Here is a 14800-nt window from a genome sequence, read left to right on the forward strand (position 1 = left end):
AATGACATCTTTAAAAGGAATTTCTTTAAACATTAATGGATTGAATAATCCGTGTAAAAGGGCAAGCCTAATAAGATACATTAATCTACACAAGGCCAATCTAGTCTTCCTGCAAGAAACCCATCTCTTGAAAAAAGATATTGATAAACTAGCCACTAATAAGTATACAGTATTGGTTAGTTCAGAGCACACTCAGAAAAAAGAGGAGTGGCTATTTTATGGAATAAAAGTATGCCCATTCCTAAAACCATTAAGTCTTATCAGGATGACAAAGGAATGTTTTGTATGGTTACAATACAAATTAATGGGAAGACTTACACTTTAATTAATGTATATTGGATACCTGGAATTGGTATTAATACAGTGAAACATCATATTGATAAGATCATATCATTCTCTGTAGGGGATATAATTTTAGCTGGTGATTTTAATTGTATACTACATGAAAGTGATACTACCACTATAAAGAAAAGAAGAATTACATCTAATGCAAAACATTTAAATGATTTTGCTAATTCTTATCATTTGAATGATATTAATAATCAGATAGAATCAAAATCATTACCATACACCTTTTTTTCTAACAGATACAAAACTTATTCAAAAATAGATAGGGTCTTTATTTCTAACCAGATGGTAACAGATTTAATTAATTCCAAAATCATTTCATGTCCTATATCTGATCATAACTCAATTGTTTTCGAATTCATGATAAAACATACTCATAATGTTCAGATCAAAAGGATACCAGCATACTTAACTCAGCTAAAAGACTATAAAGAATATATACTTTCAGAAGTACAACATTTTCTAGACATAAATAATACTCCTGAAGTCTCCATTGTCTATGTTTGGGATGCCTTAAAATCATATCTATATGGACAAAGTATCAGATGGTATAATAACAAAAGGAAATCTTGGCATAAGGAATTGTTAGATATTCAAAGTAAACTAGACTCTTATAAACATAATAATAAAGAAAATATTATGGACAAGAAAGTTATTGAAGAAATAAACAAACTAAATGAGAAATACAAAGAAATTTTAACTCATAAAGTTAAAATAACTTTAGAGAAATACAAGTTTTGTCTTATTCAATAAGCCCCAAATACTTACATAGACTTAAAAATAAAACAAAAGATTGAATAAACAAAACCATATCAAAGAAATCTTTTCTCTAAGGAAAAAGAAGAATGTTTCTAGTATACCAGAAATACTGGATGAATTTAGAAATCACTTTCACAAGATTAACCATAACAACATTAACATGGAACCTAAAGATAAAATAAAGGAGTTTATAACCACAAACATGAATAAAAAGCTTAATAAACAACAGATTAAACTATTGGACAAGAGTATTTCATATACAGAAGTTATTACACAAATAAATAAGCTTAAATCAAACAAAGCACCGGGTAATGATGGTATTATACCAGAGATATATAAAATCCTTTCTAAAACTACATATTCATTAATACATAAGGTTTTTATTCTGGCCCAAACTGAGTTAATAACCCCCCCATCTTGGCAATATACATTTATTTCACCAATTTTAAAACCTAATAAAGATCCAACTAGATGTTCTTCATATCGACCCATCTCATTACTTAATGTTGATTATAAAATGTTTATGAGTATTTTTGCTGATAGATTGAAGACAATTATCCCCGGCATTATAGACATAGATCAGATGGGCTTCATTGTAAATAGAAATACTTTTGATAATATAAGAAGAACTTTAACATTAATTGATTTTGCAAATAGGAAAAAGAAAGATTTAACACTTATTAGTCTTGATATAGGTTCAGCATTTGATTCAGTAAGTTGGGACTATCTGTTTACCTTACTGAAATGCACAAATTTCTCTGATGCATTTGTAAATTTAATTGAGCATTTATACAAAGGAACGCTGGCTTATATTAAGGTAGGAACATATGTTTCACAAAAATACCCATTCTTAAAGGTACAAAGCAAGGATGTCCACTTTCTCCACTATTATTCACTTTAGTAATGGAGCCTTGGGCTAATTTGATTAGAAACAGTACTGACATAGAGGGTTTTGAAATAGAAGAAAATACAACATCAAAAATTCAACTTTTTGCAGATGATGTTCTAATTACATCAGCAGGATCTAATTCTTCTATGCAGTCTTTATTTAATAAAATGATGAATTTTAAAAGTATTTCTGGTTTAATATTCAATGAAGAAAAAACTAAAATACTACCTATATATACACGAAAAAATACTCTCATTAGTGATTTTACTAAATATGTACCCAACTCAGGTCAGATAACTTATTTAGGTATAATACTATCTAAAGATATTAAATATATTATATATAATAACTATAATACCTGTTTTCTTAATATACAAAATCTTTTTAATACCTGGAATAATATGTTTTTTACTATGGAGGAGAGACTTACAATTATTAAAATGATAATATTCCCCAAGATTTTATACTTAATACAATCAATAATACTTTCACCTACAAATATAACTATCAAGAAACTGAATACACTAATGTTAAATTTCTTATGGGCACCTAATAGACCTAGGATTGCATTAAAGAAACATACTAATAGCTGGTCTCAAGGGGTATTTCTTTTCCAGACTTTAATTTATATATTATCTCTTCTATTATAAAAGTTATTACTTTATTAATAGATCGGTCATATGTCGCAAAATGGAAAGATTATTGGGAGCTAATTAGTATGCACTTCATGAAAATCTCCTTAACACATAAAAATATGATTATAAATAACTCCATGTTGTGGTTGCTAAAGGAATTTTGTACTTCACCTATTACACCTAAACATATGGTCTGTTACCCATTAAATATTATTATTAGTTATCATAACTTTATATTCATGCACCCTAAGTATAGGGAATGGAATTTTATTGTATTCCCTATAATTTATACTCAGGGTATGCTTATGTCATCTACTTCTGAAGGAGCTCATTTAGCTATAGATAATAATCTAAACTACTGGTATCAGCTGATATCTGATAATAAAGTTAAAAATCTAGATTTCTTAAAACAAGAATTTGATCTAAGAGAAACTTGCTGGTTAGAGGTTCAGATCTTTAGACAACATCTCATTGATAGAATAGATCTAATGTCTATAACAGTTAAAGAATCTATTCCAAAACTGATTGATTACTTGATAATAAATTTACAGCATAACGTTTCTGATAAAGGTAAACTTTCATATATACATAAAATTATCAGACAAGAAACTTTTTACAATGTAGATTCATACTGGAATTATTTCACCTCTATTAATGGGGACCCACCAACTCAACAAGATAAACAATATATATTGGAATCTGCTTATAGAACTACATCTTCCATTGTCTGGAGACTTTATACATGGAAATTTTTACATAGATCTTTTTATACACCTTTGATGATGAATAAAATTAATAATAAAGATAATCTATGTAAGAGATGTAATGTAGAAATTAATGCTGACTGGGCTCATATGTTTTATGACTGTATGAAGTTGAAAGAATACTGGAAGTCAATTAATGAATTTTTGCAGGCTCTTTTTACAGATATTTTCATTATTTCTAAGTCTCTTATATTATTCAACACACCTGTACCTCAATGTGTTAAAAAGATTAAGCTTCCCTTGTTATGGTCTATCCTAGCAGTGGCTAGGAAAATAATAACTAGAAATTGGATTTCAGATACACCTCCTTCGTTCAATGAATTTAAAAATGTTATGAATATAATGTGTCATATGGAAATAAGCACAATTAGAATGAGAACAACTAGAAAAACATCACATTTTATTGTATGGGATAATTTACAAAATTTGTTAAAAAAATTCTAATTTCAATAGCACAGTATTTTAGTTTAATTAATTGATCTGATTGTAGTGGATGTCTTTGTAAATACTTTAGTTGTTTTGTTGAATATTATAATAATACCTATTTTTAATTATTTGTATAAAATTGTTATGATATTTCTCTTATATGTTAAAACAATAAACTTGTTTTGAAAGAGAATGTAATAAAGTTTTGCAAAATTAAAGCTGTCTGTGTATGTCTGTCATGAATATTTGCAGTCATTGCAGTTGTGTTGGTGACTGTGTCCATAGAACATATTTGTAATAGTGTATTGGCATATACTCTTCATATGTTATGTTCATATTGTGGGGTGGGGGGGGATGTGTGATTACTATGGTCCATGTTATACTCAGATATGAACACTTCGGATGCTGTCTACAGACATGTATGTGTGTGTGTGTGTGTGTGTGTGTGTGTGTGTGTGTGTGTGTGTGTGTGTGTATATATATATATATATATATATATATATATATATGTGTGTGTGTGTGTGTGTGTGTGTGTGTGTGTGTGTGTATAAGTATATAGATATATATATATTATTGCATATGTTTATCTGTACCTCCATAGATGTGTAGATGTTTTTAACCTATCTATATATCTACATATATATGTAGACCTGTATATATTGACATGTCTCTATGTATCTCTCTCTCTCTCTCTCTCTCTCTATATATATATATATATATATATATATATATATATATAAGCATGCACCTTTAATTGAGTACATGGCGGGTTGTCCTATTTCAACACATTCCTCCCTTTTGTGTTTTAACCTGTCTGCATACACAACTGGGATAGGTACATCCCAGGTCACTTAGTGTTAGGTTACTCTGAGGATGTAGTACATGGTTGCGGGTTCTACTCCTGGAAGGTGTTATTATTTTACCTCTCAGAGTAGGCACTGGTAGGGAAAGTGTGAATAACACACATTTTCTTGGTTGTAAGCAAGTTTGGCTGTGGTCTACGCGACGTTAAGCAAAGGTTAAACTTGTGAAGCGCTTCTCCATTTACCGTGTTTCAGCGCCACTTACTGTCATGCAAACCTGTGAAAACCCACTTACTACTGCTTAAGAGTGCTTTAATCCACCTGCATCCAACAGCCCTTATTCCGGCCCTCAAAATAACCTAACAGCCCTTGAACCCGGGACCATGAACACCATAGTCACTGACTTTACCACTAAGGCATCTGAGATATGTACAAATGTTATGATGTTTAGAATATACATTGTACTGCAGACATTCCTCACTACTGAAAACAAATGTGACAGTCAGTTGGTGTACATATGTCTGATACATGTTAACGTTCATATGTTTGTGAAATTAGGTGTTGCAATGTGACATGACAGGGTGTATTATGAATGAGAAATGTTCTTGTTTTGTGTCCTTTTTATATTGTCCCCATACTCCATGTATACCTCTCCAGTTCACTTATTGGACATCCGACCCAGGCCCTCCTTGATGCATGATTGCATTACCCATCATTCCTCCCCCACCCCAATCTTCACATACACAACATCCACCCCTTCTATGGGGAATTAGGTTAATATTAATTGTTATAATACCAGAGCTGCATGTGTTTTGTGTACACTCCAATACCTTTGGAGTGCTTCTGTGTCACGAAGTGTGTTCATAGATGTTTATATATATATGGCTATTGATGTAACTGTATAATATATATATATATATATATATATATATATATATATATATATATATATACAGACATCACTGACATGTATGTATATATATATATATATATATATATATATATATATATATATATATGTTTTTTTTTTGTATTAATTTGTAACAGTAATACATATGTAGACTAGAATGTGTTGGTTCACAAACTACATTACATTACAATGTACTGTACATATGTACACAAAGTGACTGTCCCATCTGTGATCATTACAGTGAAATGTATATGGTATAAGGTGTAGTCTCAAGACCATGAAACATGTATACACCTCGGATGGCTTAGTGGTAAGTCCCATGACTATAGTGTGCATGGTCCAAGGTTCAGCACCTGTGATGCTTTACAAATATTTTTTACTCCAGAATAAGGCTCATTTAAGCAGTTGTAAGCATGTGTTTGTGTGACATTATAGCAGTGGTTAAACACAGTTAAACAAACTTTGTAACATATAACCTGTGCGCGCAAACACGGCCACATCCGCTAACTACTCAGGATATATACATGTCAGTGACGTAACATCTCACTATGTCCTGACATAACATTACATTCTCTGTTGACTTCACTCTCCAGCACACATGGGTTTATATGGGTGTTTCGAATGTTTATTATACAGACGATTACTACCTATATATGCAAGCTGTGGTTAAGGTATACTTTTGAACATGATAAACATCCCTGCCTTTATCGGGATTGGAACCTCGAATGCACAGATACTATGCAGATGCTGTAATCATTACACCGTTGACATTAACGTTGCTTCCGGCTATTTCCTATTTAGATGATTTCTATGTGTAAGCTAGGCTAAGCAAAGGGTAGGAGCCCCCAAACTCACTGACCTTCATGTACTCTTGAAATAACAACATATAACAAATGTACTGTGAGACAATACATTACATTCCTAACTACATTAGGCATAGCCCCTCACTGAAACACTTCAAGGGAAACCTTGTTGTGTGAATGGGTAACAGAATATATACCCCTGGGATCATGTGTCCCAGAACCATACAGCCAGGGGGTGGGGGAGCCTGTCCAGTTTGATAGCTGCGAGACCTGTTGAGGGAATTGAATGGTGTTGAATTGTCACATTAACATGCCCTCTTTAGATCCCTAAGTGTCCCTATCACCCTCCACAACCCCAGTCTTCAACAGCTTCCAGCAACTCTGCCTGGAATTGCTTCATTGGCTATGCTTGACAGAGGCTCAGTTATTTCATCAATGGTGCGGGGAAAGCCAACACACTGTAGCTATGCTTCTAATTGCCCTTGGGCAGATAGGTAGTAGGCTATCTGTGAACCTCTAAAGTGCAGGCCATCACGGCCATAATATGTGAATAAACAGACCTTCAGATCACAATATACAGTGAGAAATTGCCATGTAGTCAGGAAACAGTTAAGTACAGCAAGAACATACAGAACACTGATACTTAGTCACTCCAAAAGCCTATCTTGGAAGCTAGAAGACTTGTATAAGTTTAAGGCTTTCTATTGCTTACCAGTAGGTTACCTACAGGAGAGATTTAAAACAAGCATAGATGGGGAACATGCATTCAACAATACCATACCGGACTATATGTCCACCTTAGGCTTTGGAATACTGGCCAAGGCTATTGGCACCCCCATGGTGCCTTATTTAGGAGAGTCTTGAAGGTGAATACCAGCACCATAAACAGCACAGTAGCAGATTCAATGTGGGTTATGCTACTCAACACCAGGGGTTGTGATCACAACATGCATACACTCACAGCACTCCTTAGGATGGACAACATCAACATCTGTGCAGTAACTGAGATCTGTCTTAAGCCTCCTGACAGCACACCAGCACTACCAAACTACAACCCATACCACACATTTCAGCCAGTGAACATGGACTGACACAGACATGGAGGGGCTGTATCCATATTCATCAGGGATGCCTACACCTCTTAGTGGGGCAGCATGATACCTCTGAGATCATCCATGTGCAGCTAACATCAGCCACAACTGCAATGTAAACTGTGGCCTGCTACGGATCACCCTCCATGACCCAGGACCACCACTCCACCTACCTGGAGACAGTGGAGAACATGACAGTCCTAACACACACCCTGGTATTGGTTGATGTCAACTACCATACCATTAACTGGGAAACATACTCCGGTACTCACTTCCAGGCCCAGCGCTTCCTGGAATTTATCACCTCATATGCCCTGTATCAGGTGGTAACCTCCCTAACGTGGGGTGGAAACTACTAGAAGTGGTCATCACCAACATGGGCAACAGGTGCACCACAGTGGAGGTTAACCGGTCACTGGTTAGATCTGTCCATGAACTATTTACTGTTTCCACACCCAAGCATCTCCCCCACCCATGGATACCACAGTGTATACCTTTTCTACAGCTAAATTTACACTACTAGTGACAGGGGTGGGGGTTTCACAGCCCCCACACTAAGGGGATACACTGCTCAAGATACAGACAGATTTACAAATGCAGTCTATACGCATCTACACGGATGTATGGATCATGTCATCACTGGTAAACCAAGACTCACTCCTCCTAGACAAGGACACCGGTCTGGTGGACCTCTGCAATAAACAGGCTATACTACAGAAGTAGGACAGTGTTCCAGACAAACAGCAAATCCCACAAAGGGCAGACATCTGTGACCACTATTAGTATGATACGTAGGTCCCTCATGACATCATTCAAGGCTAACATCAGCAGGATAATGCGCAAGATTCAAAAGATAACCACAAAGCCTTCTTTGGCTATGTCAAGAATCTACAAGGTGACACACAGATTTGCACTGTGCTGGTGAAATATAGCACAAAATATGCTGACCCTACTGATATCGCCAGCATCCTTTCAGATACATTCAGTGCATACTTAACCCTCTAAAGAGCCCACAACACTACCCGAAAAGTACAGTATCCCACACATCAGAGACAAACAGGTGGAAATGGCCCTCGCTAACAGCAGAACACAGCATCAATGGAGGCAGATATTGTCCCAGACTGCATTTTGCAAACTGTACAAGACAACCTGACCCCCCACCTAATTAAGCTTTCCTACCTCGGCCTCTCCACAGGCTACATGACCATACAATGGCGCATGGCAACGGTTATTCCACTCCACCAAGGTGGAATCACAACTGACCATGGTAACTACCACCCCATAAGCCTGACTAGCCTGGTCTGCAATGGTATGGTTCGCATCCTCATGGCACTCATTAACAAAGACATTGGTAATCTCCGAACAAGTGACCCAACCCAGGTCAGCTTGCTTGAGTGCAGTTCATGCCTACTGAACCTGTTTGGCATATTACATACAGTCACCAAGATGTTAGATGATGGGGGAGGTGGTTCACACATACTACCTGGACCTTGCCAAAGCTTTTGACACCATGCCCCACTCAGGTATTATTGATAAACACACCAGCCTGTACATACACTCATACATCACAGGTTGGGTTGCCAACAGGCTTACACACAGAACCCACATGGTATGACTAGCGGTCTCCAGGTCCAACTCTTGACCAGTCATGACTGGTGTCCCACAGGACTCAGTCCTGGGAGCCCTACTGTTTGGCATATACATCTCAGAGGTACAGGCAAACACAGGTGGACTACGGCAGACCATGTTTGGCAATGACTGCGAACTGCGAGCCATGATTGACACAGACATCCCTCAAGGGGCCACATAAAGAACGTCACAGGGTGTCAATGTCACGGCCTCCAGCCAAGTGCTACTAACTGCATGGTTATTCCATTGTGGAACTGGCACCCACATATTAACACATAAGTGGCAGCCACTTTTATACGGATGAGGTAATGGGGTAACTGGGGACTAAGGTAGATAGTGATCTCCCCTTTGACAATCATATCTCCACAGTAGTTAGGACATCCTTCTATGTAGGCCATCTGATTACTACAGGATTCCCATCTAGACATACTGGGGTTATAGTGCCCCTTTACTCATCACTCATCAGTCCCATCATAGGGTATAATAACCCATGTGGGATGTACCTCAGAAGACACTTCCAACAGCTGGGAGGTCCACAAATGTACCTCACCAAGGGGAATACTGGCCTCCAACATATGGCTTATGCAGCCAGACTGAATAAACTCCTGCTTTACTCAGTGGCATCTCATTTACCCAGAGATGATCTCCATTGGCCAACACAGCCATGTCGAACTCAGGCTTGATGGATATGCTCCACCTATGGGAATCCATGTCACAGTGAGCCACACACTGTAGTGAGCTGAACCTTGCCACGACAATAACTGGAAGATGCTGGAGGGACAGCTTCCTGTCACAGACACTCCCCATACTTTGGACAACATCCCTAACTACATTATACAGAGTCCCTCACTAACACTCTGAAAGAGAAACCTTGAAGACTGGATGGGGAACAGTAGATGCACCCCAGGGATCACGCCATTGGCTCTGCTCCACAGAGGGACAGTTAATGAATCAATGGGGTAACAAAAGCTGACACATTCTGGCTGGGATTATGAATGGCCTTTGGCAGTTGGCCAAGTACCTACCTATGAATCTATACATACAGTATCTGCATATGCTGATAGCTTAATTTACTGTTCAGGTGTTGACTTACCTTGTGCCAATGGCAGTTGTGTGTGCAATAGTTGAGGGCTGCCTATGTTGGATGCACACAGTAGACTGCCTATACATGACAATGTATAGGTAGTTTTGTGTGTGTGCCATCCATTTTTACTGTGTGTGTGCAGGTGGAGAAAGGTGTCAGTCCTTAGGTGCCTATACTGTCAGTGTGTGTGCTATATGTTCCCTCTTTGCCAAGGCATGGGTCTACTGGGGCTGGCTCAGGGTATTCGTGGTCTGAGTACCTCTGTGCCTATGGGGCCCTTGGCAATGGTGGTGAGCTGTGAGGGCCTTCACCATTCTGTCCCTGCTGCAGCTGTTTCCACAGGACCATATTGTGTAGCATGGCACATACTATGAAGATGTGGGCAAATGTGCCTGGAGAGTACTGCAAGGCTGCACCAGATATGTCCAAGCAACAGAACCGTGATTTCAGCATCCCAAACACATGCTCTATGATGATTCTGGTTTGTGCGTGTGCCTCATTATGGTGTTTCTGCATGGGTGTGTGTGCATTTCTGATGGGAGTCATATTCCACAGCTCCAGTGCATAGCCAGCATCCCCCACCAGGTGGCGATTTGAAATGTCCCCCCTGGCAAATAACTGATACAGCTGTGAGGCATGCCAGATGTGGGAGTCGTGATAGCTTCCAGGGCTGCCAGCACACACATCCATGATAATGCCCTGGGCATTGCACACGACCTGGCAGTTGATGGAGGGGTATCCCTTGCGGTTTATGTAGCACCTACCCTGCTCACTGGATGGTGACTTGATGTGTATGTGCGTGCAGTCTATTGCACCCAGTACCTCAGGGTATTCTGCCCCATAGTGGAAGAGATGCATATTGATGGCAAACTCCTCCTGCATTCGGGGGAAGTATATGTGCTCATTGGCATGTAGTAACATGGCATCCAGAAACTGGTGTAGTACCCTGGATGCTGATGCCTGTGAGATCCCCATGATATCCCCAGTTGGTCTTTGAAAGATACCTGTAGCTAGTATTCTCAGGCTTACACATACCTTTGTATCCACTGGGATGGGTTCCCCTCTGTTTGTTCTGGCTCTGAGGCATGACCGGCACAGCTCCACAAGTTGCTGTAGGATGTCCCTGTCCACCCTGTAATGCTCTACTATCTCCAGATCATGTAGCCCCTGGTAGGTTACCCTGGGTCTGAACACTCTCCTCCTCCTCTGGTGCCTGAGGTGGTCGTGAGCATCATCCTCCACACCACCTTCAGTCTCCAACACATACTGGTGGATCAAAGCTATGGCAGCCCCTAACATGTACATAATAAAAGTTCCCCATCTGTATATACCACTGGTGCAGAGTGTATGGGAACACACAAATGTGTGTGAGGTGCTTTCACACTTTATAGTATTGTGCTATGGATGCTGCTGATGTCAGTGGGTGTGTATGAGCTGTTCAGCTGCAGCGTGTCTTAATTATAGGTTTTGTAATGAGAATTGCAAGTGTGGGGACTTTACTGTGGAGATCTACTTGCCTGCCTTGATTAATCTGTTGCCCTTTAATTCACTTTTAGATCTGGATCCCCTCCCATTATCAGGCATGCATCCACCTGCCGTCTTTCTTGTTTTGTACTTTCCCTACTCAGTCATGGCAAAATGTGCCTTGTAGCTGATATACTCGAAACTGGCTTTGTTCTGCTTTGACACTTTTCTGTTTTCTTTGCAGTACAGCCCCTCTACTTTCCTGTTTTACTGGTAGCTGCTTGCAGCCTTCTTAGCTGTTGTCAATGGCCCACTGTAGGCTCCTAGGTGTTCATTAGTCATTTGTACTCCAATTTCACTGCTGCAGCATTTCCTTATTTCTTTCCTATATCCTTCCTGTTTCAGCTGCAGTGCACGCCACACATACCCATTTACCAGGTTTTCATCTCCGTTCACATGCATACTCAGTTACCGTTTGTACTCAAAGCTAAGCATAGCTATGGCCAATTTGACACACCCCTATCCTGCAGCTTTGCCTAGCTAGGGGCAAACCGGTTTAGCAATGCTCCAATGTGCTTACAGCAATGGTGACACACCCCTCTCTTGATGTCATCTTTATCTCAAGGACAGACCTCAGTGTTATAACGCTACACTGTGAGGTGCATCCTTACACCAGCGGGGAATCAGCGATTCACTATTACTCCTCTCATTTGCATGGAATTTCCTACTAATTCCTAGCTAGTGCGCATAACACTGTCACTGCCCCTTAGCAACCCTTGCTCCATAGTATGGTGTAGCATGCCTGCCATTGACTATTATGGAGAAATCATGATATGTGTTTCATTGCAGTTTTATTCTATATTTTTATATATTCCTTGCGATCCCCTTTGTGCACGGCTGCCCTGTGCTTCCACGTCGCGATAGTGCGACTATATATATTAAATGTTAATTTTGTATTTTGTACATTTTTTTATGCCAATGGCTATATATTTAGCCATTGGCATATATTAACAATGTAATACATGTGTTTGGTCGGCTCTCATGGCTTCGATTTTATGTTTGCAAAAATGTAAACTGTTTTCTGCGGTTTACATTTCTGCATGCTTACACTACGCCTGCACCACTTCCTGAATCGCTACATACTTTCATTTGCATGCTACACTACTGCACATGGGGTAATTAGCATACAAGACTTGGCAGTTGTGCAGGCATAGCGTACGCAGGTAGTGCATGTGGGAACAGCTCGTACCTGAATCGCTCGGTGGCCATATTTGGTGTTAGAACACCGATGCTACACCTGCATCTGGCGCAAGCTTCATGAATCCCAGGGTTAGTCTAAACTTTCTAATTTCTATCTCTCTAAAAGAAAACACAAGTCTAAGATAACTTACATAAGACAACAGGCAGAGTGCTGATGAGTTGGATATCAAGACAAAATGCTTAATGCCTTCTGATTCTCTCTGTTTAAATTGCTATTGCAGTTCTGATAAACATTACATCATCTTTTTACAGTTTCCTGGTGTTCCCAGGTTACACATTAACTGCATTTATATTTTTACCATCTCCCTTTTGTTATCTTGCAGCTGGTCAGGAACAGAGCAATAAAAATACATTTGCATGTTTAAATCTAGCAATTTAACTCTTGGTTAAAACAGTAGAAAGAATTTCTTCATCTAGACTTTTCAGCACCACCGCTACTTCAAAGGGTCACTACATGCTTTACTTTGGTCAGTAGAGTGCACTGTTGTCACATTTATTTCCAGTTCCACATGCAACAGTATTTCTTTACATTTAAGACAACAAGCCTGTAGTTTACATTTATATTTACAAATAACAGAATTATCTGTACAGTTCTATCTGGCTAGGCTGGCAGCCTTTACCCTTCTCTATCAGTCTTCACACCTCTATATGCTTTTTGTGAGATCGCAGTACAGTGACGATCAGAATATTTGCCCTTTCCTCACTGTAGTGTGATCTCAGAGATGGTATATATATTTAGCGGGAGGTGTGGGGGCACAGCCCCCCACAATAGCGAGTTCAAGGTCCAGGATTTTCGATTATTAGAGTGGCGCTAAGGTAAACATTCATTTATCTAATATAGACCCGACTGTCCCACTGGTTGCAACCTAATATTTTTAAACTCAAGCAGAGCCAGACAACAGTCTTATTTGGAAGTGGCAACACATTTTTTTCATGATTTTTTTTACAGTTTATATCACTCTTTCAACCAGTTCATTTGACTGTAGAGGTAATGTGCTGAAACTGCCAGTGTTGTGAGGATGTACAAATTTCTTGACTGATGAACTACAGATTATTTTTAGAGATGAGAATGTCAGTGATGTCATGACATAAAAAGTATTTCATCAATGTAATGGTTGCCTATGAAGAGGTATCTCATAATTTGATGATTCTGGGTACTTTGAGGAGTTGTCAGCAAAATTAGACACCATCCTAGAACCAAAGCAAATCAGCAACTACTTTATTCCATCGTCTAGCTAGTATTTCATGAAGAATCACACTATCCTTAAGGTTGCTTTTCAGAACTCTGTTGGAAATTTCACATTTTTTATCCTCACTTATCTGGGTCTTGCCTAAGGGCTCTAGTTTTTTAAACCTATTAATCCATTTGTTCCTTTCTACTGGGGATGGAAGCAGGCACTTTTCAGATTAGGCAAGAGTCCTATGGCCATTTGTTTCCTGATTGGAGGACCTCATTAGTATATTCATTCTCCAGAGAGATGAAAGTCAAGTGGTAGGGAACTGACCCAACAGACTTATCTTCTATCTTCTGGAGCTCCTAACCCTCACAACAGTTCTCTTGATCTCCACTGTGTCCTACCTTCTACAGGAAGCATGCATGCATCGACGCTACTGCAGCACATCATCAGCAGGTCCATTCACCATGAGTGTAACACCTAGTGCTCTCTCTAGCTGTGACCCATATGTTCAGTTGCATCCAACTCTCCCCCCTCTCCTAGAATGGGTGAGGCATTATTGGCCATGCATTTTCATCTTCCTTGTCCTGTACCTTCTAGCACCTATGCAATTATGGGTCATCGCAGCCAGGGTACGGTGAAATACCCACACAAATTGATTGCAAATCAAATGCTGCACAGTGTTCTTCACCTTATCTGCATTGATCTGCAGAGTACTGATAGTTTTTGGAGCTGCAAGTCCCTCACCATGTATTTCTGT

This window comes from Protopterus annectens, chromosome 3.part0 (assembly GCF_019279795.1).
Source record: "Protopterus annectens isolate FY-2018-M chromosome 3.part0, PAN1.0, whole genome shotgun sequence".
Lineage (NCBI taxonomy): Eukaryota > Metazoa > Chordata > Ceratodontiformes > Protopteridae > Protopterus > Protopterus annectens.